General features: G+C 34.6%; 1 long non-coding RNA gene across 2 annotated transcripts in view; it reads left to right on the top strand.

Annotated features, from left to right (window-relative positions):
* Positions 1-7,356: 7,356 nt before the first annotated feature.
* LOC131825210 (uncharacterized) overlaps positions 7,357-8,787 on the top strand; it is a 93,390-nt gene continuing 91,959 nt past the window's right edge. For both annotated transcript variants that reach the window (XR_009351160.1, XR_009351159.1), the window contains exon 1: positions 7,357-7,627. This is a non-coding gene — a long non-coding RNA (uncharacterized LOC131825210). The remainder of the gene's footprint in view (positions 7,628-8,787) is intronic.

The following is an 8,787-nucleotide window of genomic DNA, read 5'->3' as shown; positions in this document are numbered from 1 at the left end:
ATGTATGTTTGTTAGTTATTTGAGTTTTTTTTTCTGCGAAGGTTATATTTATATAGTTTATGCAATTGTCTTTCTATGCAATTGTCTCCTCTTCATTGATTTATAGGATTTGTTATAAATTTCAGATACAAGTCCTTTACCAATTAAACATTGCACTAAGTGTTTTTCATTTGTAGCTTTCCTTTTAGATTTGTTTAGGAGGTCTTTTGTTATACAGAAGTTTTCATTTTATTGTAATCAAATTAAATAGGCTTTGATAGTTTGTGGTTTTTGTATCTTTTTTAAAATTTTGTTTTCTAATATAACATACATTTCAATATTCTAGAATATTCAAATTGTTGATTTCATATCCTCTAATTAGTATAAGAATTTTAAAAGAATAGTGTAAACTAAATATGACTTTTTTTCTTAAAGCTAATTATCTGAGCAGAACTTATTTACCTGGCCAATTTCCATCTGATGATTTGAAACAGGAACTTGGTCATCTATTTCTGAACTTTATTTTTTTGTCCCACTGGCTGATTTTCCATTCGTGCATTAGTATCACACTGATTTTATTATTATATTGTAATAGGTTTTTTTAAATATATTTTGATATCTGGTATGGTGAGTTCTTCTACCACATCTTTTTTCTCAAAACTCTTACACTTTTATTTGAATTTTAGTTATCAACCTAAGACATAAGAAATTTTATTAGATTTTTTTTTAGAATTAAGCCAATTTTATAATTGTTGGTGAAATTACCTTCTTTAAATAATATTTTTTATTCCCAGCTATAAATGTGGTACTGTTTTCATTTATTTCAGTCTTCTTTAATATATTTTAAGAATATATATCATGTTTTTATTACCAAAGTTAGTGTTATGTCTTTTATTGTTCTGATGTCTTATTTTATCCTCATTTACTTTAAATTATTTTGGGTAATAAATAGGAATGTATCCAATGTCTCCCTAAATTCTCTTAATAGTGCTAATAGTTTGGTTGGATATTTGCTTAGTCCATATATACGAAAATATCTCTCTGAACAATGACACTTTTGTTATTCCTCTTACTTTTATCTTCTTTGTCTTGGTTCAAATATTCAAAATGTGTTAAATAAAAACAATAATAAAGAGATTCCTTATTTCAGACTAATGATAATTGTTTTAGAGTTTTGTCAATAACATCATCTTTGGGAAATTTCTTTTTCTTCTTAGTTTGCTAAGATTTTTCACCAGAAATGGATTTTGAATTCACTGAATATTTCATTTTGCATCTGTTGAGATGGTATTGTGGTTTTATTTTTTATTTGGTAATGCAATAAATTATGGTATTATTTTTCTGAAGTTAAATAATTCTTGAACTTGTGGGATAAACTTTGCATGTTAGAATTATTTAATACATTGCTTGATTGGGTTTGGTTTTGTAGATTTGACATTTTAAAAAAATCTACGTTCCCACATTTTACACTCTCCACACACTTGCCAACATATGGCATTATCAATCCTCCTAGACTTAACCATTACAATGATATAAAATGCTATTCTGTTGTGGTTTTAATTAGCACTTCAGTGATCAGTGATGATACTGAACAGTTTTCATATACTATTGCCCATTCATACATTTTCCTTTCTGAAGTGCCTGTTTGAGACTCTTACCCATTTCATGGTGTTTGTCTTTTTATCGAAGATTTGTAGGCATCTCGATACACTCTGAATGTAAGTCCTTTGTCAGATATATGTCCTCCTCCAGAAGCAATAATATTTTTCCTAGAAATGGGGGTGCCTGGGTGGCTCATTTGGTTAAGCATCTGCCTTCTGTTCAGGTCATGATTTCAGGGTCCTAGAATTGGCCCTGCATGAGGCTCCTGGCTTTATGGGGAACCTACTTCTCCCTCTCCATTTCCCTCTGCCACTCCTCCTGCTTGTGCTTGCTCTCTCTCTCAAATAAGTAAAATCTCTTAAAAAAATAAATAAAAAAATAATTATGATCTTTATTTATTTTATTTTGGGGTTTTATTTCATTGACATCCTCCCATTTTAAATATTTCTTCTCTTTTGTTTACTTAAGAATTAATTGGCTTCTATTTTTCTACTTCCTTAAGGGATAATCTTGGGTCATTTTTTTTTCTTTTTCTTTTTCTTTTTCATAATGTAGGTATTTAAAATCATACATCTCCCTTTAAGGACTGCTTTATCTACTTTCCAAAACTTTTGATATATTTTTAGTAGTTCAAATTATTTTCTTAATTCCTTTGTAATGTTTTTTGAACGATAGGTTACTTACAATTATCTTGCTTAATAGTCAAATGTTATAGATTTTTCTAGATATTGTTATTCATGCTAAATTTTAAACCATTGTGGTCAGAAAACCTACCTTATGGGATTGGAGCTTTAGATTCTATTGAAATTGATTTTATGACACAGCAGACAATCTATTTTGAAGAATTTATGTGCACTTGAAAAGGATGTGTATTCTACATGTGTTTTATGTAGATTTTGTGAATTACATTATGTCAAGTTGGTTGATAGTGTTTTTCAGATATCCTATATTTTTAATGATTTTTTTTTTTTTGAGGGGAGTATCTTTTTTGTTAACAGTTTGTTTTGGCCAAGTTTTGCTCTTGCAGAACTGCTTTTTATAATGAAGGAACATAATAAATTTTTTCCCAAGTGCATAGAATAAATGTGAATCAGTCACAGAGTCACAGAAGGACAAAGTAGTTAGGGTTTTCTTAAAAATATGTTTTCAACAATCTTAAGATTATTTCTACTTCTTTTTGTTTTGCTCACTGATGAAATTATTCCATTCTTGGTAATCATGCAGGCATTGCCTCTTCTCTTCCATAATATGAACTTTTCTTGGAATAATCTATTCATGGCATTGACACAAGGAATTCTTACTATATTGAATCCAACAGGATATGTCATATGTGGATTTTAGTAAAGGCATATCCTGCTATTGCAATAGAGTCATAAACTATGAATTTGAAATCACAACTATCTTAACCATGAAGAATTCTTCAACTAGTAGCAGATTTATACCCATATGTTTGGTAGAGCTTCATCAAATCTTAATAAATCAAAGTAATTCTCAGACTGTATTGATTTTCTTTTTTGACAAATCTGAAGACAAAACAAGAAATTGAAATTTAGGACAATTATAAGAGTTTTGGCTTATTCAAGGGCTTCTGTTAATTTGTTGCTTATATTCAGCACCTGGTACTGGTAGAGTATCTGGTACACTAGTCATTGTCACTCTCTGCTCCAAACCTTGTCTGGCCGATGATCTCATCCAGTGAATTCAAGGATATTGTAATTTCCAAGAACAGATTTCCTTTGTTTTCTCTGTTCTTCAATGCTGTTCCACTATGGGGAGAGCAGAGACCATAACTGGGACTAATCTCGACTTCAATCCCAGTTTGGATCCCTGTCCTGGTCCTGGCCTTAGCTTTAAAATGAAGTTTTAATGATTCCCCCTTTCACTAAACAAATGGCTCCTTAAAAGCCAAAAGATTTATTTGGTTTAACTACCTACTCCTCTAGAGCAAATGGACCTTAGAAAACTGTCTTTTAAATGTCAGTATGAATTATAACTGAATTCTTTCCACCCAACATCTAATTGAGATGAGTTACATAAATAAACAAAAGAAAAACAAAAACCTCTGAGAGAAAAAGAAGATTTGAGTCATAATTTCAGATCAGACCTAAATTATTGGATCAAATAAAGGTTCTTGGTCTTGAGGTGCTGGTAAGAAGAGATGCTGTCAGTAGGAAATGGTGCAGAAAGAGTGAGGAAGTGCTGCCAAAGATGAATTTGATCAGCTTAATAATTCTGACTGGATCAATCCCTGCTGAATAATTTTTCAACCTGCTCCTAAGAATAAAGGAAGCAAATCTTTTTTCTTTTTTCACTTAAGAGTTTCACTTAAAACTTAAAAGGGTTTTTTTTTTCACTTAAGAGATTTTTCACTTAAGGATTTCACTAGTTCTTTGTTCTGTGAGAAAGATATACATTCAGAAATGGACAAACATAAGACACCTGCTATTAAGTGATCAAGAGAATCTGAAATAAGGTCAGAGGAGTCTCCCAAAGTTTTAATATATAAAGGGGAATGGATTTTTCATTTTTTAAGGAGGAAGTGGAATCTGATATTGGAAATCTGAATATAAGATCAAAATAGTCAATTCATTAAACTTATGTTGTATGCCAAGTATAATGCTGTAGGACCTAAACAGAGATAACTATTAAAAGAACAGAATGTTTTTAGTTTTCATTTTTAAAGGTCATATAAAAAATGGTTACAAATAATGGCAAAATCTTTGTATATCAAATATCTCAACATGACCTGGGATGCACTGACTTTGGAAAAATCTCATTTTATACTGTGCAAACTCAAGTAAACTCATGTGTTAAATACTAAGTATTTATAAGTATATGTATACTTTGTAAGTATACGTATATTTATAAGTATAAGGACCTCGAATTTTTACTGAGTTTGACTTGATGAAAAAAAAACAAAAAACAAATTCTTCTCCCAGTTTATTTTTTCCTTCTCCTAATAATGCCTAAAAAGTCAGATAAGCTTTCTCATACCAGTCATTTCACATCTACTTGAGATACATTTGATACATATTATTTTAATTATTATAATGCATATTGCTATCAAAGATACATAGAATGAAAGAATGGAAATCATTCTAAATTCATTTTTATTTCCATTCCTATTCTTACCAGGCCCAAATCCTCACTTATGTTTTAGGAACACTTGTGTTAAAAATATTACACTAAGCAAAATAAGTTGGTCGGAGAACCACAAATACTGCATGATTTCACTCAATGTAGAATTTAAAAAACAAAATAAATGATTATAGAGGGGGAAAAAAAGGAGGCAAACCAAGAAACAGACTCTTAACTATAGAGAACAAACTGGGGGTTACCCGCGGGGAGGTCGTTAGGAGGATGCATTAAATAGGTGATCACCTATTTAACTTCTGCTTCTTCATGATTTTATTTATCTGGGTCCTTTCTCTTTTCTTTTTGATAAGTCTGGCCAGGGATTTGTCAACCTTATTAGTTCTTTCAAAGAACCAGCTCCTCGTTTCGTTGCTTTGTTCTATTGTTTTTTTGGTTTCTATTTCATTGATTTCTGCTCTGATCTTTATGATTTCTCTTCTCCTGCTGGGTTTAGGGTTTCTTTCTTGTTCTTTCTCCAGTTCCTTTAGGTGTAGGGTTTGGTTGTGTACCTGAGACCTTTCTTGTTTCTTGAGAAAGGCTTGTATCGCTATATATTTTCCTCTCAGGACTGCCTTTGTTGTGGCCCACAGATTTTGAACCATTGTGTTTTCATTATCATTTGTTTCCATGAATTTTTCAATTCTTCTTTAATTTCCTGGTTGACTCATTCATTTTTTAGAAGGATGCTGTTTAGTCTCCATGTATTTGGGTTCTTTCCAAATTTCCTATTGTGATTGAGTTCTAGCTTCAGAGCATTGTGGTCTGAAAATATGCAGGGAATGATCCCAATATTTTGATACCAGTTGAAACCTGACTTATGACCCAGGATGTGGTCTATTCTGGAGAATGTTCCATGTGCACTAGAGAAGAATGTATATTCTGTTGCTTTGGGATGGAATGTTCTGAATATACCTGTGATGTCCATCAGGTCCAGTGTGTCATTTAAGGCCTTTATTTCTTTGTTGATCTTTTGTTTAGATGATCTGTCCATTTCAGTGGGGGGGAGTGTTAAAGTGTGCTACTATTATTGTATTATTGTCAATGTATTTCTTTGATTTTGTTATTAATTGGTTTATATAGTTGGCTGCTCCCATGTTAGGGGCATAGATATTTAAAATTGTTAGATCTTCTTGTTGGACAGACCCTTTGAGTATGATATAGTGTCCTTCCTCATCTCTTATTATAGTCTTTGGCTTAAAATCTAATTGATCTGATATAAGGATTGCCACCCCAGCTTTCTTTTGATGTCCATTAGCATGGTAAATTGTTTTCCACCCCCTCACATTAAATCTGGAGGTGTCTTCGGGTCTAAAATGAGTTTCTTGTAGGCAGTATATTGATTGGTTTTGTTTTTTGATCCATTCTGATACCCTGTGTCTTTTGATTGGGGCATTTAGCCCATTAACATTCAGGGTAACTATTGAGAGATATGAATTCAATGCCATTGTATTGCTTGTAAGGTGACTGTTACTGTATATGGTCTCTGTTTCTTTCTGATCTACGACTTTTAGGGTCTTTCTTTGCTTAGAGGACCCCTTTCGATATTTCCTGTAGAGCTGGTTTGGTGTTTGCAAATTCTTTCAGTTTTTGTTTGTCCTGGAAGCTTTTAATCTCTCCTTCTATTTTCAATGATAGCCTAGCTGGATATATTATTCTTGGCTGCATGTTTTTCTCGTTTAGTGCTCTAAATATATCATGCCAGTTCTTTCTGGCCTGCCAGGTCTCTGTGGATAGGTCCGCTGCCAATCTAATGTTTTTACCCTTGTATGTTACAGATTTCTTTTCCCGGGCTGCTTTCAGGATTTTCTCTTTGTCGCTAAGACTTGTAAATTTTACTATCAGGTGATGAGGTGTGGACCTATTTTTATTGATTTTGAGAGGCATTCTTAGCATCTCCTGGATTTTGATGTTTGTTCCCTTTGCCATATTAGTTAAATTCTCTACAATAATACTTTCCAATATACCTTCTGATCTCCTCTCTCTTTCTTCTTCTTCTGAAATCCCAATTATTCTAATGTTGTGTCGTCTTGCGGTGTCACTTATCTCTCGAATTCTCTCCTCATGGTCCAGTATTTGTTTGTCTCTCTTTTGCTCAGCTTCTTTATTCTCTGTCATTTGGTCTTCTATGTCACTAATTCTTTCTTCTGTCTCATTTATCCTAGCAGTAAGAGCTTCCATTTTTTACTGCAACTCATTAATAGCTTTTTTTATTTCAACTTGGTTAGATTTTAGTTCTTTATTTCTCCAGAAAGGGCTTTTATCTCTCTGGAGAGTGTTTGTCTAGTATCTTCTATGCTTTTTTTGAGCCCAGCTAGAACCTTGAGAATTGTCATTCTGAACTCTAGATCTGTCATATTACCAATGTCTGTATTGATTAGGTCCCCAGACTTCGGTACTGCCTCTTGCTCTTTTTCTGTGGTGAGTTTTTCTGCCTTGTCATTTTGTCCAGATAATATTTGCTTTCTCCTCCTCTGGAATTCTGCTGTTTTCCTTGGTGAGTGAAGCTGCTCTTGTCTGGGTTTCTTGTTGATCTTCTGGGGGAGGTGCCTGTTGTAGTGATTTTCAAGTGTCTTTGCCTCAGGCGGAATTGCACCGCTCTCACCAGGGGCTGGGCTAAGTAAACCGCTGGGGTTTGCTTTTGAAAGCTTTTGTTTCGGGAGCATTTTTCCTAGAGTTCTTGAGGATAGGAATGAAGATGGCCGCCTCCGGCCCGGAGGAGCCGAGAGCTTGGGGTCCCGCTCCTCAGTGCGCCCTCAGAGAAAAGCACCCAACTGTCTCCGTCTCCCTGGCCTCTGGCTGCGCTTGGGAGAAAGCACTCAATCACTCGCACTTGGAGAAAACTGACTGGTTGCTTCTGTGTCTGTGGCCTCCGGCCACACTCCGAGCTCACCCATCCTGCAACTGGTTCAAGGTAAGCCTGAGTTAAGAGCTCACTCCTCGGCTTTGTCGCTGTTGCTGGCTTCCCCATTCTAATACCTGTGAGCTCTGTGACACTCAGACACCCCCAGACCTTCTGTGACTTCGCGGGACCTGGGGTTATGCTGCCCCTCGCATGGGCTTCCCCCCGGTTTAGCCTCTGGAGTGATGTCCCTCCGTGGAGCAGACTTTTAAAAGTCCTGATTTTGTGCTCCATTTCTCTGCTGTTTGCCAGGAGCTGGCCCCTCCCCCCGCGGTGTATCTTCCCATCACTTTGGCTTCACTTCTCCTCAGGTCCTACCTTTCAGAAAGTAATCGATTTTCTGTTTCTAGAATTGTTGCTCTTCTTCTCTTCAATTTCCCGTTGGATTTGTAAGTGTTTGCAATGGTTAGATAAGCTATCTAGCTGATCTCCTGCTACCTGATGTCATCTCAGCCTGCTACTTCTCTGCCATCTTGACTCCTAGAATCCCAACAACGCCTGCAGGGCACGGAAGCAGCGAAGAACAGTCACAACACAGCTTAACTTCCGCTTCTTAATCCCCATTTCCTATTTAACGCATCCTCCCACCCACCTCCCCTTGGATAAGAGTTTTCTCTATAGCTAACTTAATTTAGATTCTTTGTCAAACATAAGGTTTTTGAAGTGCCTGGGTAGCTCAGTAGTTTAAGCATCTGCCTTCAGCTAGGGTCATGATCCCAGGGTCCCTAACCCTGCTCAGTGGGGAGCCTGCTTCTCCCACTCCCTCTGCTGCTCTCCTTGCTTGTGCTTTCTTGTGTTCTCTTTCTGTCAAATAAATAAAGTCTTAAAAAAATAAGTTTGTTGTAGAACACTAATAATAATATTTCAGAAGACTTTGATTATTTATACTTCAGTTATTTATACTTCAAAATATAATCAATTACATCAGTAAAAAATTTTTAGAAGAATATAAAGTAAAATATAAATATGAATTAGACTTGAGGGCAAAAGAGTAAGCTATTCACATGAAATGATTCTTTTTCAAATAGAATAATTGTTAATAAAACCAGAAGTAATTTTTAGTTATTGTGTTTATGAGTTTTTAGTAAAAATCAGTTAGTTAATTTACAAATTTTTGTGGATTTTAAACTTTGTGTCCAATTTTAAGTACTCAAGATCTAACAAGATTGTCT

This window comes from Mustela lutreola, chromosome 2 (genome assembly GCF_030435805.1).
Source record: "Mustela lutreola isolate mMusLut2 chromosome 2, mMusLut2.pri, whole genome shotgun sequence".
Taxonomy (NCBI): domain Eukaryota; kingdom Metazoa; phylum Chordata; class Mammalia; order Carnivora; family Mustelidae; genus Mustela; species Mustela lutreola.
The sequence above is the reverse complement of the archived record's forward strand: the minus strand, read 5'-3'. Positions and strand labels throughout refer to the sequence as shown.